Raw genomic sequence first — 27,434 nt, forward strand, 5'->3', positions numbered from 1 at the left:
GGACGGAGGAATAAAAGAGGAGAGATAAGGTGAGATTAAAGTGGTCCTAGATATGTCTCCTGGTGGATAAATGTTCTAATAATGCTAATAAATGTTGTGTGTTTGTGTGCATTTGCTTGTGTGTGTGTGTGTGTGTGTGTGTGTGTGTGTGTGTGTGTGTGTGTGTGTGTGTGTGTGTTTTGTGTGTGTGTTAGTTTTCTGATATAGAAATTGATCACTCCTGACTTCCGATCTCAGTCGCACAGGGTACTGGCTGGCGAGCGCGAGTCTATCGCGTGATCAGACCATGGTGAATCACACACACACACATACACACACACACACACACAGAGCCGATAGCTCAGTGAATTTAGGCTCTGCGCCGCCAGGCTCCGGCCTCACAGGTGAAAGTTCGAATCCCGCTTTGGCCGGGATTTTTCCGCTGTCAAGGAGTGGTTACTGTCCCCCCTTGAGGAAGGGGGATGGGGTGTGTGGTGTGTGGAGGTCCCAGTAGTACCCAGAGATCGACTATAATGACCTTGCTCTTGTTGGGAGGGTACTTGCTGGCGATTGTGAGTCTAACTCGTGATCAGGCCAAGGTGAATACAAACAAACAAACAAACAAACAAACAAACAAACACACACACACACACACACACACACACACACACACACACACACACACACACACATACACATGTAAATACGAACGAACGCTGGCACGCACGAACGCGCGCGAACACACACACACACACACACACACAGACACACACATACACACACGAAATAAAGAGTCACACCAAATACAAACATGGAAACAGGTCATATTAAAACAACAAATAGCAGCTGCAGGATTGTTAACCTCAATCAAGAGAAAATTACATGGTTAATTAAATTCGTTCTCTAATCTGCTTTGATCACAGAGAGTGTTACACGCAAGAGAAACCCGCCCTTTCATTTACCATCACGAGGGAAAAGAAGAGATAGCATAGTTAGGTTTGGTTTACGTTGGGCTGGGTTGGGTTTAAGTGGAATGGGTTCCGTTTAGGTAAGGTAGGTTAGGTTAGGTTGGACTGGGTAGGGTTGTTGTTTCTAGGTTAGTTTAGGGTATACTTTGTTAGGTTAGGGTATACTTTGTAAGGTTAGTTAGGGTATACTTTGTAAGGTTAGGGTATACTTTGTTAGGTTAGGGTATACTTTGCTTGGTTAGGGTATTTTGCTAGGTTAGGGTATACTTTGTTTGGTTAGGGTATTTTGTTAGGTTAAGATATACTTTGTTTGGTTAGGGTATACTTTGTTTGGTTAGGGTATACTTTGTTAGGTTAGGGTATATTTTGTTTGGTTAAGGTATACTTTGTTAGGTTAGGGTGTACTTTGTTTGGTTAGGGTATACTTTGGTTTAGATATACTTTGGGGGCGAGTTCCGTTGGGTTGAGTAGGGTTGGGTTGGGTTGGGTTGGGTTGGGTTGGTTGGTTAGGCTGGGATGGGATGAGATGGGTTGGGTTGGCTGGTTTGGCTTGGTTTGGTTATGGCAAAGTTATGCTGGACTTGGTTCTGTTGACTTGGATTGGATTAATTTAGATCTGGATTTTTTTATAACGTTATATTTTTTTAGGTATTTTAGGCTAAAGTACTGAAATAAAGGATTCGCATATACCCAAATTCCATAGGTACATTTTTGTACGGAACGTGAAAATACTAGACGTTTTATGAGCGCCGCAAAAAATATACCCATTGCGATTCCGTCAGTCGTTAAACATTCATGCACGTAACCTGCACGCTAATATCACTCAATTAGTTGTTCTGCATAGGCGCACCGGCACTGCGATGATCATTCAGTTGTTGGATATACTGTTTATGAATATACATTATACTATCGTCTACTTTATTATGTTGCACTCGTTAGCACATGCGCAAGGATAATATGCTTTCAATACGGTGCGGCAAAAGAGGAGAGACTATAGCTAAGCAAAATAATAACAACAAAACAACACTCTGCTACAATAAAAGGAATACATAAGACACCGAAAGAGATATAAGTCTGCGTTTCATCGATATCTGAGTACTGAGTTGGGGAGGCGGTGGCTGAGTGGTTAGCGTGCCGGCCCCGCATTCCGCCGCGCTGTCGATGATGCGGGTTCGAATCCGCCGCTAACCACCTGGGATTTTTCAGTCACCGCCGAGTGGCCTAAGACTACCCACATGTCGTCCAGAAGACCACCTATCAACCCGGAGTCTAGAAGAATCTGTGCAGCGCAAGTGAAATCAAGAATGAGCTCCGGGAGGCAGCATGAGCCAATAATAATGGCGCCACTATAAACAATTGCCTGCGCCATGACGGGCTCGGGCCGACCATCAGGCCCCAATGTAATAGCCTACCGGCGCTATAGGCCAGATGTAAAAAAATAAAAAATAAATCTCCTAAAAGAAAATGAATCACAAGGAGAAAGGACGGCTATATAAATAAACAGAGCAAGGCGGATAATTAGACAGGCATATAGACAAATACAGACGAAGGAAGATGTCCCAGAGTTACCAGTGAACGCAACAGAAGTGAAAATAAATGATAAATGTTTCATTTGGAAGCTGAACAGCATTAATGATATACATAAATACAAACGAAAGAAAGCCACTGCGGAGTTTATTAGCAAGAATAATGAGTGAAGATACAGGATAGCCCTTAATGGGAAATTGTACAAAATAAACACAAATAAACTGCAAAATGCTGTCAACACACACACTACAACTCTCCCTTCCAATTAAGCGTTCCCTAAATTACCTTACTCGCTCGTCGATGCGCCAAATTAACTGTAGGTAATTGAGTAATTATTAATTCACCTGAACAAATAACACCTGATAAACACGCATGCGCGCGCGAGCGCACACACACACACACACACACACACACACACACACACACACACACACACACACACATACACAGTGATATATTTAAACACGGTAGAGGATACAATGTGCCCTGATACAACATGCAGTACAGGCGGGATTAGTTCATTAGTGCTACAGGTGTTTAGCTAGTTCAGTACATACAATGGGTGATTAGCTCATTTCAACTTACATATGAATCACTAAATAATTACAACAGGTAACTAGCGAATATACAAGTATAGGTGATTACTTAATGAATCATACAATTAGCTAATCAGGTACTATGGGTGAATAACTAATTGCCAGGTGATTATCTAAATTACAACAATTGTGATTACTAAATTGCTACAAGTTAGTGGCTAATTAACTACTTCTACAAACGTTACTGAACACGGCCTTCACCTGGTGATGTAGTGCAGGTGTGAGTGGCCTACCGCTGCCTTGTTTTCTTGTGGTCTGTCCGTCTTTCTTCCCTTCTGCCCGCCTCTTTCCTCCTCTTCTTCTTCATTGTGGCAGAGTTTCACTTTTTTTGTTTGTTCTATCTCTTCCTTCGTTTCTGTTTTCATTCATTTCGTTTTTTCCTCGCTCTCTTTTTCGTTTGTTTTCTTATTAACTTTCTTCATTTTCCTTATGATATATTTCCCTTTTTATTCCCCCTCGTTTTTCCATTGACTGGTTCTTTTTATTTTATTTCGTTCGTTTTCTTTTTGATTTGTTTTCTTCGACCATCCTTCATTTTCTGCTTTGTTTGCTTCTTATTAACGTTTTCTTTGGTGTCTTTTTTTGTCAGCTTCCCTTCTGTTTTGTTCACGATCTCCATATTGTCAATTTCAATCTCGTTTTCTTCTTTTTCTCTTCGTCTTCATTTGTCTCTTTACACTCTTTTCATTCAACATCATTTCTATTCCTTTTCTTCTTACTCCAACTGTTCGTCATTCTCTTTGCCTACATTTATCACTGGTCAATATTCCTTCCTTTAATATATTTTCTTCTAGTCCATCCTGATTACCCACGTAATCTACTTTACCTTACCCTTCTTTCACACTATCCAATTTCTTTTATCTCACCTCTTTTTCTCTTCTCCGGTTCCTTCTCTTTCCCCTCTTCACGTCTTCTTGATAACTCGCTTCAATCCACACCATCCTCTGTTTTTCCTTTAGTTATCCTCCTTCTTCGTCTTCCTTCAGGCTTCACGGTCCCAGGTCACTACGAGATGGGAGGCGACGCACCAGTCATACGCTAAACCCTGGATGGTGAGCGCGCCCGTGTCTGCATCCTGAGTATAGTTGGTGATCGTCAGCCCCTGAGCCGTGACCTGGGGAGAGAACAGGCATGGGTGAGACTGAGGTGGAGAACCATGTGAAAGGGAGGTAATGGAATGAGATGGAGATTGGGGGTGGAACAGAAAGAGATTGAGATGGAGAAGGAGGTGTAAGGGGAAGAGCCTGAGGGAGAGAGTAAGGTAGAAGATAGGAAATAAAGAGTTAGAGAATGAGGTGAAAGCGGTAAAGAAATCAAATGGAGGATGAGGTGGAAACAGAAGATTTTGGGGTGGAGTAAGGTGGAGGCAAGGAAATAGGAGGTGGAGAATGAAGTGAAAGAGAGGAAAGAGAATGAGATAGAGACGAGGGTGGAAACTAAAGATTTTGGAGTAGAGAGTAAGATGGAGGAAAAGAAATTGGAGGTGGAGAATAGGCGGATGAAAAAAGGGAAAGAGATGGAAGTGGATAATGAGGTGGATGAAAGAGATTGAGGTGGAGAATAAGGTGGAGAGGATATAAAAAGGTGGAGGAAGAGGAGGGGAGCATACGAATATAAGAGGTGGGGATTGAGGCGCAGGAGAGGAAAGAGGAGATGGAAAATGTGGTGGAGGAGAAGAAAAATTATTTGGAGAATGAAGTGAACGAAGGGAAAAAAGAGGAGAAAGAAAATGAAGTAGAGAATGATGTAGGGGAGGAGAATGGAATGAGAGGGAAAAAAAAAAGAGTAAAAGTAAGGGAAGAGAAGTAGTAGGAAAGAGGATGAGAGAGAGAGAGAGAGAGAGAGAGAGTGGGGTCCCACAAGGTTCGGTATTAGGTCCACTTTTGTTTATTATTTATATCAATGACTTAGATACAAGAATTAGTAGTGATGTTAGTAAATTTGCAGATGATACCAAGATCGGTAGAGTAATTGAGTCAGATCAGGACGTTAGTGTTCTCCAAGGTGAACTCAACAGATTGTATGACTGGGCGGATTAATGGCAGATGGAGTTCAATGTAGGGAAGTGCAGTATTCTGAGTGTAGGTAGGAACAACCCCTCACATAACTATTGCTTAAATGACACTCTCATGAGCAGGTCTGGGTGCGAGAGGGATTTAGGGGTCTTAGTGAGCTCTGATCTCCGTCCAAGGGCACAATGCATTCAAGCTAGAAATCGAGCTAATAGGGTACTGGGATTTATTTCAAGGAGCGTAAGCAACAGAAGCGCCGAAGTCTTCCTCAAACTATATTTAGCATTAGTTAGACCTCATCTTGACTATGCGGTTCAGTTCTGGTCACCTTACTATAGAATGGATATCAAAATGTTAGAATTGATGCAAAGGAGGATGACTAAGATGATTCAGGGGTTGAGAAACTTGCCATACGAGGAAAGACTCAAACAGTTAAACTTGCATTCTCTAGAAAGGCGAAGGGTGTGTAGAGACATGATCGAGGTTTATAAATGGATGGAGGGCTTTAATAAGGGAGACATTCATAAGGTTTTGTTGGTAAGAGAACCGGGTAGAACACGAAGTAATGGGTTTAAACTGGATAAATTCAGATTCAACAGGGACACAGGCAAAAATTGGTTTACAAACAGGGTGGTGGATGAGTGGAATAGGCTTAGCAGTCATGTGGTGAGTGCCAATACAATTGTCACATTCAAAAATAGACTAGATAAATTCATGGACAGCGATATTAGGTGGGGTTAGATACACGGGAGCTTAGGGTCAAAGGAGCTGCCTCGTACAGGCCTACCGGCCTCTTGTAGACTCCTGCGTTCTTATGTTCTTATGAGAGAAGAGAGATAGAGAGAAATCATACATATCATCTCCAAGAAGAAATGAAAAAACAAGAAGAATAAGAACGAGTAAATTAAGAACGAGTAAAGAAGAAAGGCAAAAAATAGACAATAGGGAAAAGGAGGACAAAAGGAGGAAGAAAGAGGATTGTAACAGATCGAGAAAAAGGAGAAAGAGTTAGGAGGTCATGAAGGAGGAGGAGAAAAAGGAATATACAAGAGAATAACAAAACTAGAAGAAAAGATGAGGTATAAAAAAAGAAAAAGGGAGGCGCAGGGAGTGGTGGCGGTGGTGGTGGAGGTAATAAACTCTAAGGAGAATGTTTACCATATTTAATTTACTAAAATTATGGTCGTGTCTAATTTGGTTCACACTCCCGTATTCAGTATAACAAAGACGTTGATATTAGCAATGGCAGTAACAGTAGTAGCAGTAGTAGTGGTAGTAGTAGTAGTAGTAGTAGTAGTAGTAGTAGTAGTAGTAGTCCACTCAGGACGATTATGGGCGTATTCCTCCTAATCACCCTCCCTCTGACTCCTTTATGCCCGTTAAGATTCTTGAGAATGATGTTTTCTATGTCCTCTCTGGTCTCAACTCTCAGAAAGCCTATGGACCTGATGGTGTGCCTCCTATTGTCCTTAAAAACTGTGCCTCCGTGCTGACACCCTGTCTGGACAAATTCTTTCGCCTCTGCCTATCAACATCTACCTTTCCTTCCTGCTGGAAGTAGGCCTACATTCAGCCTGTGCCTAAAAAGGGTGACCGTTCCAATCCCTGTAACTACCGTCCTATAGCTTTACTTTCCTGCCTATCTAAAGCTTTTGAGTCTATCCTTAACCGGAAGATTCAAAAGCACCTTTCCACTTCTGACCTTCTATCTGATCGCTAGTATAGGTACCGAAAGGAGCGTTCAACTGGCGATCTTCTTGCTCTCTTAACTAATTCTTGGTTATCCTCTCTTAGCCGTTTCGGTGAAACTTTCTCAGTTGCGCTGGACATATCAAAAGCCTCTAATAGGGTCTGGCACAAACCTTTACTTTCCAAACTACCCTCCTACGGTTTCTATCCTTCTCTCTATACCTTTATCTCCAGTTTCCTCTCTGACCGATCTATCACTGCTGATGTAGACGGTCACTGTTCTTCCCCTACCTGTCAACAGTGGTGTTCCTCAGGGCTCTGTTCTATCTCCCACTCTCTTTCTGCTGTTCACTGATGATCTTTTCAAAACGAAATGTCCTATCCATTCTTACGCCGATGATTCTACTCTGCATTTCTCAACTTCTCTTGATAGAAGACCTTCTCAACAAGAATTACAAGAGTCCAGATTGGAGGCTGCAGAATGCCTTAAAAACTCAATCTCTTCACCTGTCAACTCGACATAATCTTCCAAACACCTATCCCCTATTCTTCGATAACATTCAGCTGTCAACTCCTACAATAACCATCCTCGGTCTGTCCTTACTCAAAATCTCAACTGGAAACCTCATATCTGCTCTCTTACTAAATCAGCTTCCTCTAGGTCCGGCATTCTGTATCGTCTCCGTGAGTTCTTCCCCCCTCCAAGATGCTGTCCATATACAGGGGCCTTGTCCGCCCTCGTATGGAGTATGCATCTCATGTGTGAGGGGTATAATGTAGAGTCAAAGGCTCTTCGTCTCATCAGCTCTCCTCCTCATACTGACAGTCTTCTTCCTCTTAAATTCCGCCGCCATGTTGCCTCTCTACCTTCTATCGATATTTTCATGCTGACTGCTCTTCTGAACTTGCTAACTGTATGCCTCCCTCTCTCCCGCGGCCCCGCTGCACTCGACTTTCTACTCTGGTTCATCCCTATACTGTCCAAAACCGTTATGCTAGAGTTAAACAGCATCTTCACTCTTTCATTCCTTACACTGGTGAACTCTGGAACAGCCTTCCTACGTCTGCATTTCCTCCTGCCTATGACTTGACCTTCAAGAAGTGTATAAGACACCTCTCTACCCGAAATTGATCTCTCTTTTGGCCACGCTTTACTTTTGTCTATTATGGGAGCGGTGAGTAGCGGGCTGTTTTTATTCTACACTCTTTTTGTTGCCCTTGAGCCGTCTCCTTTGTTGTAAAAAAAAAAAAAGTAGTAGTAGTCTGTGGTGATTGTAAAACCAGAGGCATGATCAGGCCAAAACAGCATTCCAGGGCAGTAACGTGAAACTGTCAGTGACTGGAGAAAGACACCTCAGGGCAGCCATTGGAACAGCTGAATACAGAACCGAATATGTGAAAACGGCTGTAAAAGCGCTGGGAGTCGAACTGCAGAGACTGAGCGAGATCGCCAAAACAGAACCGCAGGCAGCCTACGCAACATTTACGTACGGTGTCAAGCATAAATGGAACTACCTCATGAGGACAGTTCTGATGTTGCTCCGTTACTAAAACCTATGGAAGATGCTATCAGAAACACCTTCATACCGGCGATAGGAAATGGGAGATGTCCCAGTGACCAGGAGAGAAAGATTGCTGGAGTTGCCGCCAAGAATGGGTGGGCTCAGCATCACCAACCGCAAAATCTGGCTGAGTCTGAATTCAGGAACTCAATCCGAATCACAGCCTCCTTGACCAGATATATTACCAATCAAAATGAAAGGGTGAAGACAACCCTCAAGATATTAGGTCACTAGAATGAAATCTCCATAAACAGAAGGAAAACAGAGACACTCTGGTGACCTAATGAGAGAACTCCCAGAAGACACAAGGAGGAGGACAGATATTGCACAGGAAGTGGGCGCTTCAAACTGGCTAACCACACTACCTATCAGGGCAAAGGCTTCAACAAACAAAAAGAATTTACTGATGCCCTTGCCCTCAGGTATGGCTGGCCAGTGGATGGGCTCCCAAACATGTGTAACTGTGGCTCACCCTTCAACCAAAATCATGCCATGACATGCAAAGAGGAGGTTTCGTCTGCATCAGACATGATGAAGTAGAGACGTAACAGCTCAGATGCTGAAAGAAGTCTGCCACGACGTGACTGTGGAACCCATGCTGCTCCCTCTGCAAGGCGAACACCTCGCCAGACGCACCATAATGTTTCGAACAAGCACGAGTGGATGTTAGCGCCAGAGGGTTTTGGACTCGTGGACAAAGGGGCATACTTTGATATAAGGATCTTTGATCCCATGGCCCCGTACCACAGAGACCTGACCCTTAATGCAGCCCAGAAGAAACGAACAAGAGAAGAACAGAGCATATGAAGAAAGAATACAGAATGTGGACCAGGGCTCCTTCACCCCGGTAGTATTCACGACGGCAGGAGGGATGGGACCAAGGGCACAGAACTTCTACGCAAGACTCGCTGAAACACTGGCGGATAAACAACAGCCAAGAAGCAGTGTGGTCGCCTGGATGAGATACAGGCTGTCCTTCTCCCTCCTGAGGTCAGCCTTGGTCTGCCTGAGAGGAACAGATCACCTGCACCCAAAACCACCCGCATTGCTGACCTGGACTTTGAGGCGACAGTGGTTGATAGTCGTATCAACCCAAGCTCTGTTAACAAAAATAAAATGTTTAGTAAAGTTTGTAATATTAAATAAAAGATGGTTGTCATACAGTCATTGGCAAAATTGGGGCCAATGAATTGCTTTAATGAAGGATATGAGAAAATATACCGCTCACAACACCAACTCTAATAGATGGAGGCCCGTAGTTGTAGTAGTAGTAGTAGTAACTGGTAAACGTAGAAGTAGTATTAGTATTAGTAGTAGTAGTAGTATTAGTAGTAGTAGTTGTAGTAGTAGTAGTAGTAGTAGTAGTAGTAGTAGTAGTAGTAGTAGTAGTAGTAGTAGTAGTAGTAGTGGTAGCAGCACTAATATTTAAAAGAACAAGAAAAAGAAGAAGAAAAATAGAAATGTATATATGATTAATAATAACAACCGTACATTTCTAAAACAATCAACAACAAGAACCACACCAGCCAAACCAAGCCGCCGCCAGTACACGTAACAAAGCCTTCCTAGACCCTTCCCCTTTAACCTAACTACTGAGACCCTGACACACCAAAATCAAAAGAGAGAGCTGAAGATGAAATGGAAAGAAATCACATCACAATCAAACCCTTTCCATCTGATCACCACCACCAGCAGCACCCTCGCCGCCGCCGTAATCACTAGCACGATCTTGATATAATTCGTTCCAGCCAGGGAGGAGGAAAACCATTAGTAAGTAGATTCGAATGTCTAACTCAATCACCACCTGAATTTCCATCCTCTCCTCCCTTTATGTAAGTTTTATTTCAAGAGCAAGAGAGAGAGAGAGAGAGACAGACAATAATAGACAGACAGACAAACAGAAATACAGACAGACAGACAAAGACAAATACAGACAGACAGAGACAGACACAGACAGAGATAAACAGAGAGACAGACAGAAAAATAGACAGAGAGACAGACAGAGACAAAGACAGAGGCATAGAGATGACAGCTAAGTAGGTAGATATATACATACATACATACATATATAAAAAGGTAAATACTTTCAAAGAGATATTGATTGATATGGATAAAGAAACAAAGAATGACATATCAACATCAATATAGTATAATTTAAAGAAAGGTTGATAGATAGAGATATAGATAGATATAGATAGATAGATAGATAGATAGATAGATAGATAGATAGATAGATAGATTGATAGTTACAGATAGACAGACTGATAGATAGATGGATAGATAAATACACGTAGATAGATAACTACAGACCCATATACTGTTGGAAAAGGATCGAACACCTTATCACTTCACCTTTTTTAAGGGTTTCAATTAATCATTCGCCCCCCATTATTCACCATTAAAGGTCTCGTTCACCACACCGTTCATCACCAACCACGCACCACAAGCCAGTCATCAGTCACCTCACGACGCTTCTTAGTATCCAGTCACAAATTAATCCCCACCGCAATCCACCCCTCATTCTTCCTCCTCCGCCCCCCCTCCACACACACATACACACACACGCCGCTCCCATAGTTACGGAGTTGCCTATACATAACTTTTTCCATTTAGTTTTTATTCAATAATTCTCCTTTCTTTTCAGGGGACTGCGGGAGGGAGGGGGGCAGACTATACATGTGTTCCCGCTCTCCGAGTTCATTCATCCGCCGTGGAAGTATTCTGAAACTATTTATACGCAGAGCTAAAAAGGGCCATTGTTGTGGTGACGGTGAGTGAGAGAGTGAGCGTGTGAGCATGAGCAGTGGGTAAGTGAACGAGTGAATGAGTGGGTAAGTGGGTGAGTGAGTGAGTGAGTGAGTGAGTGAGTATGAGTGGGCAAGTGAATGAGTGAGTGAATGAGTTTTTTACAACAGCTCAAACGATAGAAAAACGGAGTACAAAAAAAAAACGCTGAGCGCTGTTCCAGCAATATGAAGACGGTTTGAGCGGCCAAATGAGCGTCGATTTCCTTTGGAGAGTTGTCTTGATACTTCCCTCTTCAAAGAGTTGAAGTCGTAGGCGAGAGCAAATACAGACGACGGAAGGCTCTTCTAGAGTTTACCAGTGTGAGGGATGAACGAGTGACAGTGCTGGTTAACTCTTGCATAAGGGATTCGGATAGCATAGGGATGAGCTAGAGCAGAAAGTCGTGTGCAGCGGGGTGGCGGGAGGAGTGAAGACATGCAGTTAGCAAGGTCAAAAGAGCAGTCAGCATGAAAACATCGATAGGAAAAAAAAAAAAAGAGGCTACATTGCGGCGGAATATATTTATGAGGTAGAAAACTGTCAGTGGAAGGGGGAGTTTACAAACGAAGTCTTTGACTCTAGTGTGTCCAAAAGGACTGTGTGTAGAACCTCACATACATGAGATACAAAATTCATACGAGGGCGGACAGGCCATTGTATATGGATGACATCTGGGAGGGGGCAAAAACTGGTGGGGACGATACAGAACGCCTACCCTCCGGGAAGCTGATTTAACAAAAGCCGATATATGCCTGGGCTGAGATATGTCCTACCTGGTCAAACTCTTACGTATCAGCCTTTCAACATCTATCTTTCCTTCCTGCCTGCATGTACGGCTACATACAGCCTGTGCCTATGAAGGGTGACCGCCCTAATCCTACAAACTGCCGTCCAATAGCTTTTTTTTTTGTCTTAATATAACTCTTTTGAAACAATGCTTTTAACACGAACGATCCTAAGCATATATCAAATTCTGATCTCTCTAATCACGTGTACGGATTCTGCAAGTGGCGCTCTACAATTTTTTATAGTAGTCTTTTTGCTTTTCTATCTGATTCCTGACCATCTCTTAGCCGTTTCGATCAGAGTTTTGCCGTTACCTTAGACATCTCGAAAGCTTTTGACCGTCTGTCACAAATCTTTGCTTTCTAAACTTCCCTCCTACGTATTCTATCCCTCTCTCCGTACATTCGTCTCCAGTTTCCTTTCAAGCCGTTCTATCTCTGCTGTGGAGACGGTCACTGTTCTTCCCCTAAACCTATCAACAGTGGTGTTCCGCAGGGCTGTGTTCTGTCTTTCATGCTTTCTATTATTTTATTATTTCCCTAAGAAACTGTTCTACCCACGCCTACGCTGATGGCTACTCTGCATTACTCAACATCTTTTAACACGCGACCCTCCCAACAGGAATAACAAGGCTCGTGGCTGGACGCTACATAACGCTTAGCATCTGAACTAGTGAGTAATTGAAAGAATAAGTTAGTGAGTGAGTGATTAAAGGAATGAGTCGGGAAATGAGGGAGGAAGGGAGGAATGGGGAGAGGGGGAGGCAGTGAAAGAAGAAATGTGGGAGGGAGTTGAGTGCGTGAAAAAAGGAGCAAGAGAGGGAGGAAAGACTGAAGTGAATAGTTTTTTTATTTTATTTTACTTCCTAACCACCTCATTGACAATTTAAATCTATACGTATGTGTGTATGTATGTGTGCTTGTATGAATGCAACTTTGTATATATATTTATGTTTTTCTCATTTATATATTTAAATTTCAATCTATCTTTTTATCTCGAATGTTCTATCATCTACATATTTACCACTTATTCTACCTTTTTATCTCCGAATGTTCTATCATCTACATATTTACCACTTATTCTACCTTTTTTTATCTCCGAATGTTCTATCATCTACATATTTACCACTTATTCTACCTTTTTTTATCTACGAATGTTCTATCATCTACATATTTACCACTTATTCTACTTTTTTTTATCTACGAATGTTTTATCATCTACATATTTACCACTTATTCTACTTTTTTTTATCTACGAATGTTCTATCATCTACATATTTACTACTTATTCTACCTTTTTTTATCTACGAATGTTCAATCATCTACATATTTACCACTTATTCTACCTTTTTTTATCTACGAATGTTCTATCATCTACATATTTACCACTTATTCTACCTTTTTTTTATCTACGAATGTTCTATCATCTACATATTTACCACTTATTCTACCTTTTTTTATCTACGAATGTTCTATCATCTACATATTTACCACTTATTCTACCTTTTTTTATCTCCGAATGTTCTATCATCTACATATTTACCACTTATTCTACCCTTTTTTTATCTCCGAATGTTCTATCATCTACATATTTACCACTTATTCTACCTTTTTTTTATCTACGAATGTTCTATCATCTACATATTTACCACTTATTCTATCTTTTTTTATCTACGAATGTTCCTATCATCTACATATTTAACTCTCGTTCTATCTTTTTTTATCTACGAATGTTCCTATCATCTATATATTTACCTCTTATTCTACCTTTTTTTTTATCTACGAATGTTCCTATCATCTACATATTTAAATCTTGTTCTATCTTTTTTTTATCTACGAATGTTCCTATCATCTACATATTTACCACTTATTCTACCTTTTTTTTATCTACGAATGTTCCTATCATCTACATATTTACCACTTATTCTACCTTTTTTTTATCTACGAATGTTCCTATCATCTACATATTTACCACTTATTCTACCTTTTTTTATCTACGAATGTTCCTATCATCTATATATTTAACTCTTGTTCTACCTTTTTTTTATCTACGAATGTTCCTATCATCTACATATTTACCACTTATTCTACCTTTTTTTATCTACGAATGTTCCTATCATCTATATATTTACCTCTTAATCTACCATTTTTATCTACGAATGTATCTAGCATCTACATATTTACTTATCAATCCACCTTTTTATCTACAAAAGTATCTATCCATCAGTATTAATCTAAAAACCTCAGGCTATACGGGAACTATAACGCTAAAGGATAAATTAATCATGAAAACGAAGCAGCGGAAGACGGCGCGGGATGATTAAAAAGAAGAGAATATTAACCGGAAGTAAAATCAATCAACCCCGACGAGAGAAGTAGAACGATAGAAAATAAATCGGAAAACAAAATAAAACCCGGAAAAATGTGGAGAGATCGGTAACGGGAGGCACAAAACGGTAGATTAAAAGGGAAATTGAATCCTGCTCTCATATTTTTCTTCTGTTATTTCTATTTCATATTTTTCAAACGAGTTCTCTAGGGTATCTTTAATTCGCGCGCGTGTGTGTGTGTGTGTGTGTGTGTGTGTGTGTGTTTATAGGCCTAAACCGTACACGCTCTCTCATTAGGCATACCCAGTGGCGTACATATATTAATGAGCAAATGAGGGTGGACTACAGCAATAAAAGACTAAATTCCAACCAACTCCGTAAACAATAACATTTCATTTTTTAACCAATTTTTCGCCTTCGTTAGACTGAACATATATTCTTTCTCATTATTTTTTTTATTGGCCAATCTGCGCCATACTATTACTAACAGATAAAATTCATAAGTCTAATATGCACTATGATATCACTGACAGATAAAAGTGGTAGGAGAGCTGATCGTAGGGAACGTAGGGAATGTTGAGATCGTAGGAAACGGAGTCTGGCCGAATTACATTGTTGAAAGTGATGACGCAGGGATTGCCTACAAAGGTAGGACTTGTAATATGGTATAATAAGGGAGAGATTCTGATAAGGAAGAAAAACTTGTTGGAAGTGACAGCTTATATGAAACGGGAGTTTGTAATGTAGCCAATGAAAGGGGTGCCTGAAATATGACCTTGAGAGTGAGTCTGTAATATAGTCCAGAGAGGGAGGGAAGTGAAAGCTTGTAATATCGCCTCGGTAGGGAAAACTTGTAATATGGTCTAGGAGGAGAGTCGTAATATAGTCTAAGGGGGGAGGCAGTGGCTGAGTGGTTAGCGTGACGGCGCCGCGTCCAGGACGACGTGGGTTCGTGCCTAGCCCAGTGCCTGGCTGGGATTTTCAGTCACCGTCGAGTGGCCTAAGACTACCACATGCTGTCGCAAAGACCACAAATCAACGCGGACTCTAGATTCTCCCTCTAAAAGAAATGGTCATTGACGAGCTCCGGGGGGGCAGCATGAGCCAAGCAAGATGGCGCTACTATGAACACTTGCCACCACCACAACGGGCTGGGGGCCGACCATCAGGCCCCATCAAAAAAGCCTACTGGCCCCGTAGACGGAAACGGGAGGGAGAAATTGTAATATGGTCTAAGAAAGGAAAACTTCCAGTATGGCCTGATAATTGAGAGATAATTAAATAATAAGAAAGGAAAGAACTTGCAATATAACCGAAAAGAGGGCGATCTTGTAAAATGGGCTCGGAAGGGAGATATGACAAGAGTTTGGAATGAAGAGTTTGTGATAGGGGCGCAAATCTATCGAATCCCAATGCAATATATTTAGCTTAACTCCTTATACCTAACCTCATGAAGGGAGTCGATCGCTCAAGGAAGGAAAGTGAAAAGATGTAACTGAAGAGTAAGAGGAGGGGGGCTGTGCATCTGAATCCCCCCCCCCCCCCCCGACCCTCGCGATATAAGCTTCTGAGCATATCACAGATACCAATCCCATTCATCAGAGTGCTGAATCATATTGCTAAAATTATCTTTTCAACGTGTCCCCACCATGATAGGTATTGATTGAATGTTCAGGTAAGGTCTCTCTCTCTCTCTCTCTCTCTCTCTCTCTCTCTCTCTCTCTCTCTCTCTCTCTCTCTCTCTCTCTCTCTCTCTCTCTCTCTCTCTCTCTCTCTCTCTCTCTCTCTCTCTCTCTCTCTCTCTCTCTCTCTCTCTCTCTCTCTCTCTCTCTCTCTCTCTCTCTCTCTCTCTCTCTCTCTCTCTCTCTCTCTCTCTCTCTCTCTCTCTTTTACTATGTACATTTTCTCTAATGGAAGATGAAACAAAATTACTAACAAGTTATCCTACAAAACAAGCAATTTTTTACATCGCACAATATTTTGCTACGGTAATTTAGGGTACTGTACCTTGTACTTAAACTTTTGTAATTGATAGAAAACTGATATATTGCCGAAACACTAAAAACAATATGCCGTGGGTAAAGTTAATATATTGACGGAAAAATAAAGGACAAGACGAAAGGAAAAATATAAGGACAGGACAGAAAAGAGGAAAGGAAAGAACACAAAGACAAGAAAGAAAAATGAAGGATAGGGAAGATAGAGAGAAAAGGAAAGGACGGGAAAGTTGAGAGAAGGAGACGGAAGGTAAGGAAGTGGGAGGAAAGGAAAGGAACGGATAAAAAAAAAGAAAGTTAAAAAGTAGGAATGAAAAGGAAAGGGAAGTATGGAGTATGCATCTCATGTGTGGGGGGCCTCCACTCACACAGCTCTTCTGGACAGAGTGGAGTCTAAGGCTCTTCGTCTCATCAGCTCTCCTCCTCCTACTGATAGTCTTTTACCTCTTAAATTCCGTCGCGATGTTGCCTCTCTTTCTATCTTCTATCGATATTTCCACGCTGACTGCTCTTCTGAACTTGCTAACTGCATACCTCCCCCTCCGCAGCCCCGCTGCACGACTTTCTACTCATGCTCATCCCTATACTATCCAACCCCCGTATGCAAGAGTTCACCAGCATCTTCACTCTTTCATCCCTCACGCTGGTAAACTATGGAACAATCTTCATTCATCTGTATTTCCTCCTGCCTACGACTTGAACTCTTTCAAGAGAAGGGTATCAGGACACCTCTCCTCCCGAAATTGACCTCTCTTTCGGCCACCTCTTTTGATTCTTTTATAGGAGCAGCGAGCAGCGGGCGTTTTTTTATTATTGTTTCCTTTTTTTGTGCCCTTGAGCTGTCTCCTTTGTTGTAAAACAAAAAAAGGAGAGAAAAGGAAAGAAGATGGGTGAAGAGAGGGAAGGGAAAGAATACGAAAGGAAATTAAGGGAAAGGAAAGAAAAATTAAAAGAAAATGAACGGAGAAGACGGGAAAGAAAAGTATAAAAAAATAAAAGGGAAGGAAAGGGAAATAAAGGAAAGGAGGAAAGAAAAACTGTGAATGTAAGAGAAAGGAAAAGACAGAAAAGGTAAGAAGAGCAAAGAAAGGAAAGGAAAGAAAATAAGAGCAGGTAAAAAAGAAAGCAAGGAAAAGAAAAAAACGAAAGGAAAAGAGAGAAAAGGATATTAAGGGAAGAAAAGCCATCAAAAGGAAAGGATAAGAAAAAGTAAAAAATAGAAAAAAAGGAAAGGAAAAGTATAGAAAACGAATAACTTCAAAAACGGCGTTGCTATGGTGACAGTGAGATATGGAGGGAGGGAGAGAGAGACAGACAGACAGACGCAGACAGACAGATAGAAAGACAGGCAGACAGATTACCAAAACCCATATTCGTGTTCATCCAGAGTAGAAACCTTGCCTCTGAATATTTCACGCACCTCACTTCAGTCTCTCCCATTTTCTTATCTCGATATTCCTACCTCCCATCTACTCATATGTTCGTCTGTCTGTCTGTTCGTTTATCTGCCTATCTATCTGTCTGTCTGTCTGTCTGTCTATCTATCTATCTATCAGTATATGTCATTATATCCATCACTCAGTTATTTTATCTATCAATCTGTTTATATATCTATCAATCTATTCATTTATTGAGCTATTTGCCTTTCCATCAATCAATAAGTCTACCTACCTGCCTTTCCTTCTACCTTCAAACAATATTTTCATGCTGAGTTTGTTAAGTGAATGTCATCCACTCCGCTGCACATGATATTTATACACTAATCCCAATGCTGTCCAAACCCCTTATGCAAGAGTTAATCAACATCTCCGTTATTTCATCCTTTTCACTGGTAAACTTTCGAACAGCCTTCCCTCGTATGCATACCGTCCTGCCTCCGACTTAAACACCTACTAGAGAGGAGTATCAAGACACCTCTTCATTCGATCTTCAGTTTTGAATTAGGAAGTTTTCTACTTTATATTTTGGGGAGCAGCAACATAGGGGACTTTTTTTCTAGTTTTATTTTTCCTTGCGCTGGTGTCCTTGGTGCAAAAAATCTATATCCTTACCTACAAATTTTCTTTCTTTATAATACAATTTCCCCCTACCAGTCTACCTGCCATATCTGTATCTATAAATCAATGTCGATCACTTTCACTGTCTGTCTGTCTGTCTGTCTGTCTGTCTGTCCTCGCAATCTCGATCATATTACTTTCCTTTCGAACGTAAAAAGGGCCCTCAAGGGGTCTGAATCACCGAGTATTCGTTCCTTTTCCATATTAGAATCTGTGTGGGCTGAATGCGTTGGTGGAGCTGGCGGGAGGATGGTGGTGGTGGTGGTGGTGGTGAGGATGGTGGTGTGGGGGGGCGATATTCGTGTGAGGAGGAGGGAGGGGATGATGGTGATTGGTGATAATGAAGCGAGTGTTTTATTTAGATTGAGAGAGAGAGAGAGAGAGATAGCCTACACCGCCGAGGTATATAATTTCGCTTATTAATGCTTTTTTATTGCTATCTATCTATCTATCTATCTATCTATCTATCTATCTATCAATCCTCCTCGTCCTCCCCGTCCCCCTCCGTTCACATGAACATAAGAACATAAGAACTTAGGAGTCTGCAAGAGGCCGGTAGGCCTGTACAAGGCAGCTCCTTTGAACCCAAGCTCCCGTGAATCCAACCCCACCTAATATCGCTATCTATGAATTTCTCTAATTTATTTTTGAATGTGACAACTGTATTGGCACTCACCACATGATTGCTCAGCCTAGTCCAATCATTCACCACTCTGTTAGTAAACCAATTTTTGCCTATGTCCCTGTTGAGTCTGAATTTATCCAGTTTAAACCCATTACTACGTGTCCTGCCAGTTGTTACCAACAAAACCCCATGAATATCCCCCCTACTAAAGCCCTTCATCCATTTATAAACCTCATCATATCTCCACGCACCCTTCCTTTCTAGAAAATGCAAGTTTAACTGTTTGAGTCTTTCCTCGTATGGCAAGTTTCTTAACCCCTGAATCATCTTAGTCATTCTTCTCTGTACCGATTCTAACATTTTGATATCCATTCTATGGTAAGGTGACCAGAACTGAACCGCATAATCAAGATGAGGTCTAACTAATGCTAAATATAGTTTGAGGAAGACTTCGGCGCTTCTGTTGCTTACGCTCCTTGAAATAAATCCCAGTACCTTGTTTGCTCGATATCTAGCTTTCACCGTTCACCGTTCACTCACCTTTCCCACCACGTAGTCCACCCCGTACACCTTCACGCTGTTCACTAAAGTCGAGTACTTAGGGGTGGCGGCAGGCTGATCCCCCGCCGCGCCCCTGGTGGGATGGCCCGTGTGACCGTCAGCTGGTGGTCGGTGGCGTTCATCTGTAGGCGCTCCTCAGTGGGACCAGAGGTGAGGTCATGTGGGGTCACGCCGTCATCCAGGTACAGTGACCCCGCGGCTGTGAAAGGAGTGGAAGGAGGGCTGGGTGGATTAAATGTGCCGCTGGGTGGAATGAATATGCCGGTGAAGTGGAATACATGTGTTGGTGGGTGAATTACTTGTGCTAGTGGAGTGGAATGAATTCGGAAGGAAGGAAGTGACTTGGTGGGTGGATTGAATGTGCTGGTGAAGTGGAATGGCTTGAACGGGAAAGGAACTACATGTGCAGGAGAAGTGGAATGATTTCGAAAGGGAAGAAGTGAATCGATGGGTAAATTATATGTGCTAGTGGAGTGGAATGACCTGGGAACGGAAGGAACTACATGGGCTAAAGGAGTGGAATGAGCTCGGAAGGGAGGAAGGGACTTGGATGGGTGGATTGCACATGCTGATGGATTAGAATGACTTGGGAAAAAAGAAAAAGGAATGAGTTGGTGGGTGGAATGAACGGGCTAGTTAAGTGGAGCGGCTGTTATTTCGGGTGGAATGACACAGACACAGGAGAAGGATTGTGGGGGGGGGGGGTACGTAGGTGTGTGGGGGGGGGAGGGGGGGGGATACTGAAAAAAAAATGCTTGGAAACTGGAAATGGTCGGTGGAATGACTCCAGGGAAAAAAATGGTGTGTGAGAAATGTAAAATGAGGAATGTTTAGAAAGGAATGACGAAGCAAAGCAAACCGACGCGTGTATTTTTAATTAAGGGAGCTCTGAATGTGACGATTAGCAACGAAATAAGTATTAAAAAAGAGCGTGAATGAGCGGTGATTGAGCAATAGATAAGGGGAGGAGGAGGAGGAGGAGGAGGAGGAGGAGGAGGAGGAGGAGGAGGAGGAGGAGGAGCAGGAGTAGGAGGAGGAGGAGGAGGAGGAAGAGGAAGAGGAGGAGGAGGAGAGGAGGAGGAGGAGGAGAAAATAATGAGAAAGAAGAAAAAGAAGAAAAAGAAAAAGAAAAAAAAGAAAGAAATGAAAAAGAAGACGAAGAAGAAAATAATGAGAAAGAAGAAAAAGAAGAAAAAGAAGAAGAAAAAAAAGGAAAAGAAAAAGAAGAAGAAGAGACAACAACAACAACAACAACAACAACAACAACAACAACAACATCTACTACTTCTACTGCAACAAAAACGCCATCAACATCAAGAGAAGGACGAGAAGGAGGAGGAAGAGGAAGAGGCAGAAGAAGAGTTTTGATTACAAAAGTCTGATTGAATGGGGAAAGGCAGATGACTGGATGAGTATTTGAGGTGAATATAGGCTAACGATTAAGATGAATGGTGGGTGAGTGAACCGGGAAACACACACACACACACACACACACACACACACACACACACACACACACACACACACACACATACATACAAATACAGACAGACAGATGAAACAGAGATACAGGTGGTTGTTAAAAATATATAAATTTAGACATGAATGCATTTGGAGTGAGTAAGTGGGTGAGTGGGTGGGTGAGTGGGTGAGTGAGTGGGTGAGTGAGTGAGTGAGTGAAGAAGTGAGATTCCACATACAGGCAGCGCCACCCTCAGCCACCCACAGAAGTGTCAAAGTGTCTTGGTCAATGCTACCTCCCTTGACTTTGCTTAATAGTGTATGCCCTTGTGTAATTTCGTATCAAATGTTTTTTTCAAAAGTGAGCTACCACTTGATTTTGTGGGATTTTTTTTGCAACTGTTAACTGTCGGAAAAATTACCAAATCCAAGATGGCCGCCATAAAATTATAAAATATACTTTTTGCCATAAGCAGTGGAACCAGAGCAGATAAAAACATGCTTAAAATGTTGTTTTATATGTTCTTTTACATTAGCAATTTGTTTTTGCCATCTAGAGATCAAAATGATTAGATTAAATTTAAATGGAATCCATATATGTGCGAAAAACAATTGTGATTGGATAGGTTTTTGTACTATAGACAGTACTGTATGTCCAGCACTAGATGCATTGCAATTTGCTATTTAATTTTGTTACTGGAACTAATGTTATGTATTAATGTTTTTTCTATCTTCGTAAGAACCCTGAAGGACCATGAAGTAGAGGAGCCATTTTGAAGACCCATAGTGAATAGCTCAAAAAACATTGATCACACTATGGAAGATCCTCCACCAGAAAAGAGGTCTAAAACAGAATTTGGACTTTGCTTCATATGCCGAACAAAAGGGTCATGGGACTACAAAAACTATATTAAAAAGCCTTCAATTCTAGCCATTGGCAAACTGATCACAGCATCCAGTGAACGTTGTAGGTATGGTGAATCCGAATTTGAGTCCCTAAACAGTCGAGTACATGGCGCCTCAGCCAATGAACTGTTAAAAAATGGTATTTGTGCAAGAGCTAGATTTGATAAAGGATGAAGTTCAGGAGATGCTACAACTGTACGTAAGAAGAAGAGAGGACGACCTTCTGCCTGTGATTCAACAATGGCTACATGTAGTACAGCTTCCCAGAGGAATGTCCGAGAATATTTCTACCAAAAACACAAATGTGTATTCTGCCAAGAAGATACAGAGAGTAAACTTCATGATGTATCATATGAAAATATGGGGACTCAGTTAAAAGACATTGGTCTAGAAACAAGTAATGAAATACTACGTGTCAGGTTAAGCAATCTTGTGTGCTCGTCTGATCCATTACAAGCAGTTGCTGATGATATGAAATATCATTTGCCATGTCTAGTTAAGGCTAAAAGAGATATTCAGAAAGCTAAGCAACCAAAAAACAGGTACTGTTAAATTTGGTCAGCTCTTATCAGACCTTCAGATCCTTGACATGGTTGAAACTGAGCTAAATAATGACAGTAAGGATGTTGTATTGAATATGAATGATGTTCACCAAATGTACATCCAGCTGCCTAAAGAAAATGAGTACCCAATACCAGAAAATCCTCGATACAAGCCATATCTTAAACAGTTGATCCTAGATAATATCAAAGATGTTCATTTCAGCAGATCTCCAGATAAAACTAAACCTGAGCAGATTCTTTCAACCAGAAGGAAAGATCGCCTGATAGCTAGTGCAGTAAATGAAGATGATCTAAAGTCGGATCTGAAAGTGCTTTTGAAAGCAGCCAAGATACTGAGAAAGGATATCGCAACCTCCTGTCCATGAAAGTTTCATGGAACATTTGCTGATTATGAACCACCTACATTGCTCAATACCTTTTGTAAGTATGCTGTTCATGGTACAGGAAGAATCAAATCTACAGTCAGAGAGAAATATGTCGACAAAAGTGCAGATGCACTGGCACAACACTTTGTGGGGGCTTACAGATCTGATAGACAGGTGTCATTCAAAACCAAGAATAATGATGGAGCTTTTAGACAACACTCTGAGACTCCATTCAGTGTTGACCTAGCACTCGACATACACAAAAGGACAAGATCCAAGGCCCTGGTAGAGGAACTTGGAGGGTTAGACCTAGCGATCTCATATAAAAAGGTCACAGAAATAGAAACAAGCATAGCAAATGCTGTCCTGGAAAAGATGAACTCCTTGGGAGGAGTATGCCTACCACCATGGTTGGTGAAAAACAAATTTGTTTGGTTTGCAATGGACAACATTGATTTTTTTGGAATCTACCCCATGTGGGATGGACACCCTCCATGGTACAGCAATAGCATTACATTAGTCTGTGGCACCTGATGAATCACCAATGACGACACAAGTAGATATTGACCGCTCAGGAAAGTCCCAAACCTTAGATGCTCTTGTTCCTTTGAAAATGTTGACATGTAGAAAACCAGAGCCTACAAAACAAAAGCGTGGATGCAAACTGAGCACAGAAAGTCCTATGACAAACCTCAATAGGAAAAAAGATCTAGCAAGGGTAAATGGGTGCTTGGATTTCAATGAAAAGATGGAATAGGAATCAAAGTCAGTGCTGCAGGGACATGGGGAGCTTTCAGTTCTTTGTTGCCCTCTTCCTATGTCAAGATTAATGTAGCGCAGGTGGCGCCTTTGCTCCGCTCACCACCAACAGTATATGATACTCTCTACACTGGTCTCATACGAGCACATGATATAATAACACATATTATGGGAGATGGGTCAATTACTGTAATGACCCTTGATTTACAGTTGTATGATATGGCAATGAAGCTTTGGGTAGAGAGAGAAGACGTCAGGAAACAGTTCTTTTTTCGGCCGGGTGAACTCCATGTTGTGTTCTGGGCATTAACTGTATTGGGGAAATATGTAGAAGGCAGTGGAATTAATCAGGCCTGGGTGGAGGCTGGACTGTATTCACGCGTCTAAGCATCATTATATTCCAGTAATGTTTGAATCCTCCAGCCCCTGCCGCTGTGATGAACTTGGTAAAGTGTGGATGTAAACGTGGATGCAAGGGGAAATGTAGTTATTTGAATAATAATATTCCATGCACAGAAATGTGTGGCTGTGTAAACTTCAGCTGGAACAACCAAATTTACTCGTATGATCTAAATGTAGTAACGGAAGACTTGGATGAGGAAGGATGAGTTTGAGAAAATGTGTATATACCTAGATCTACCTATAAGAAACATTGATGAGGATGGATGACTTAATGATGGAAATGCTCAAATATGTATTAATTTATGATATATACCGTTTGTTTATTAAGATTTAATGTTATAAGGACATACTTTGCTTGTTTTCTTAATGTTCCACTACGTACAGCGCAAATTGCTACCTTTTTTTTTTAAACGATTTATGGCTGCCATTTTATTTCCATTAAATTCTATTGATCTATAGATGTCAAAATCAAATTTCTAAGGTATTAAAAGGTATATAAAGACTTCTCATTAATGTTTTCATCTTACCTGGTGTCAAAAATAAGGAGTGAATGAGATATTTCTTAACTTTCATGGCGGCCATCTTGCGGCCATCTTGGATTTCGCCAATTTACCCACTGAGGGAAGTTGAAAAATTCCCACCCTATTTTTGTCCTAATCATAATCAATATATAAAGCAAAATCAAGTGGTAAATCACTTTTAACAAACATTTAACACAAAACCTAATTATCCTACATAAGGCCCTACACTATAATGCCCAATCAGTGACGGCCTTATGTTGACAGGAAGTCACGCATCCTAACATCCACTTGGACGAACGTAAAAAAATACATGTAAGCAAGTCACACCTGTCACTAGCACGCATCACACGCTATCATTGGTTTTGTGGTATCGTCCTGGTTATGGTTCAGGAGGCAATCACTCCCTTACTTCAGCTCCGTCACTGTCTCTTTAACGGGGTTACTATTGTATTACGACATGCTAATCTCCTAGCCGGATATAGGATACTCTTTAGCGGCGACACGTTGTTGGTAATTATGCAAAGGTGGGGTTCTGTTAGTGTACAAATTGTTCCTAACTAATCGACCGGCGAAAGGTTACTATTATCGAGGGTTCGGATGCTCTGCTATGTTGCGATGACGGCGTTTGTTTGCTTGTGTCAGTCCTAACCATGTGTGCCATCATATAACAGTCAAGGGCCCTGTATACTCACCCCTTAATTAGGATGTGAAGGCGCATATATCATTTTGAACTGGCGCACGCAAGCAAACAATAACCGTAATTAATGTGCACGTGCCAGCATTATTAGCCAACAGGTTTGTTTGATTTTTTTTCTCTGGCTGCTGAGTCACTAATTTAGCGGCGATGGGTAACCCTGCCCGGCTAGGTTACATTATTCAGGAAGGGTCACCTACGTTACCCATGTCTGTGCTTCCCCGAGGGTGTTTTTTTTTATTTTATCAAGGGTATAGTGGGAAGAGGAAGTGGGTTAGTGGTGACGGTACAGGTGGGGGAGAAGGAAAGACAGTAGGAGTGTACAGTTGTATGGTGTGGGTTCGTTAATTGTTCTGATGTAGTTATTGTTTATCAGGCACCCATTTGTATACCCCCGGTGGTTGTTGGGGATGAAGTGCCCCCGTTGTTAGGGAGGGACGCGCTAGAACCCAACAACGGCAATCGAGTGCACGGATACGGAACAAAACATATTAAGAGAGGGAGGGGGAACGGAGAGCGAGAAATCAAATGAATGGGAGAAAGAGTATAAAAGTGTGCGAGTGGCTGAGTGAGTGAGTGAGTGAGTGGTTGGGTGAGTGAGTGAGTGTGTGGGTGGGTGAGTGAGTGAGTGGGTGGGTGAGTGAGTGAGTGAGTGAGTGGGTGAGTGAGTGAGTGAGTGAGTGAGTGGGTGGGTGAGTGAGTGAGTGAGTGGGTGAGTGAGTGGGTGTGTGGGTGGTGAGGAGGTGGTGAGTGGGTGGTGGGTGAGTGAGTGGTGAGGTGTGGGTGGTGAGTGGTGTGGGTGGTGGTGGTGGTGGTGAGTGGTGGTGGGTGGTGGTGGTGGTGGGTGAATGAGTGGGTGAGGGTGGAGTGAGGGTGGGTGAGTGGTGGGTGGTGGGGTGAGTGAGGAGTGTGTGAGGAGTGAATGGATGAGTGGAGTGAGTGAGTGAGGTGGTGAGGAGTGAGTGGGTGGAGTGAGGGTGAGGGGTGAGTGAGGTGGTGGTGGGTGAGTGAGGTGGAGTGAGTGAGGAGTGGGGTGGGAGTGAATGAGTGGGTGAGTGGAGTGGTGGGAGTGGTGGTGGTGGAGGAGGAGTGAGTGATTGGGTGGTGGTGGTGGTGGAGTGGAGTGAGGGAGTGAGGAGGAGTGAGTGAGTGAGGGTGGAGTGAGTGGAGTGAGTGAGTGAGTGAGTGGGTGGAGTGGGGTGGAGGAGTGAGTGAGGAGTGAGTGAATGAAAGGGAGTGGAGTGGTGGTGAGTGGGTGAGTGGGTGGAGTGAGTGGGTGGGTGGAGTGAGTGAGTGAGTGAGTGAGTGGGTGAGGTGGTGGGTGAGTGGAGTGGTGGTGGTGGTGAGTGGGTGAGTGGGAGTGGTGGTGGGGTGGAGTGAGTGAGTGAGTGAGGAGTGGGTGAGTGAGTGGGTGAGTGAATGAATGAATGAGTGAATGAGTGGAAGGGGATGTGAGGGAGTGAATGATGTTGTCAGCAGGAGTGACTGGGTGAGTGAAATAATGAATGAGTGAGTGAGTGAGTGAGTGAGTGATGAAACAAAACCATGGTCGAATGAAAAAGTGCAGTTCGGAAAAAAAGATAGGAAAAGGTTCAGAATACATTTGAAGATATAGAGAGAGAGAGAGAGAGGTGTGTGTGTGTGTCCTGCCAGTGGAGGCATCAGTGCCACAGGGCTCAATGCTTGGGTCAGTCCTATGGAACATATTATACGTGGCCGACCTTTTCCGGTAGCTGCCAGCAGTCTCAGCATATGCTGATAATTGCACCTTCTCCTGCCCGACAAGTCAGTGGGCGAGCTGCTGACGAGATGAATCAGCAGGTGAGGCTGCTATAGGAGTGGGGTGCCCGCTGTCAGGTTACCCAGACCCAGAGAAGACCCAGGCAATTGTGGTTTCTCGATCCCCCACTGCGGGGCCAGCAGTGGAGGGGAAGTTACGCTTTGGTGGCATCCCTCTCCCACTCCAGGATCCGTCAAGATTCTGGGAGTGGAAGTGGATCGAGGGTTACGGTTTGACAGCCACATCAAACATATTGCCCAAAAGGCCTCCCACAGAGTCTCCTGCCTGCGAAGGGTAGCCAGCTTCCTCGACAGAAAAAGGAGGCTGTTGCTCTACAAGACCTAGATACGGCCTTACTTAAAGTATGCTAACCTCTCTTGGATGTCGTGTGCTGCCTCGCACAGAGGGAGACTCGTCGGCATTCTGCGACTGGCACTGCAATTGATAGATGCTGCAGACCCCCAAGCGGGCCGGAAACTCTCAGCTCCGTCGATTCCCTGGAACACCA

General features: G+C 42.4%; 2 long non-coding RNA genes across 2 annotated transcripts; one reads left to right on the top strand and one right to left on the bottom strand.

Moving 5' to 3' along the window:
- The first annotated feature begins 840 nt into the window (after positions 1-840).
- LOC126990405 (uncharacterized) lies at positions 841-2,923 on the top strand. The gene is made up of 2 exons (XR_007744325.1): positions 841-1,100; positions 1,145-2,923. It is a non-coding gene; the product is annotated as an uncharacterized LOC126990405 (long non-coding RNA).
- LOC126990404 (uncharacterized) lies at positions 2,609-19,501 on the bottom strand. Its single transcript, XR_007744324.1, has 2 exons — positions 19,455-19,501; positions 2,609-4,184 (listed from the first exon to the last, which is right to left on the bottom strand). It is a non-coding gene; the product is annotated as an uncharacterized LOC126990404 (long non-coding RNA).
- Between the last annotated feature and the right edge of the window lie 7,933 nt (positions 19,502-27,434).

The sequence above is a fragment of the Eriocheir sinensis genome, unplaced genomic scaffold (genome assembly GCF_024679095.1).
Source record: "Eriocheir sinensis breed Jianghai 21 unplaced genomic scaffold, ASM2467909v1 Scaffold1618, whole genome shotgun sequence".
In the NCBI taxonomy this organism is placed as follows: domain Eukaryota; kingdom Metazoa; phylum Arthropoda; class Malacostraca; order Decapoda; family Varunidae; genus Eriocheir; species Eriocheir sinensis.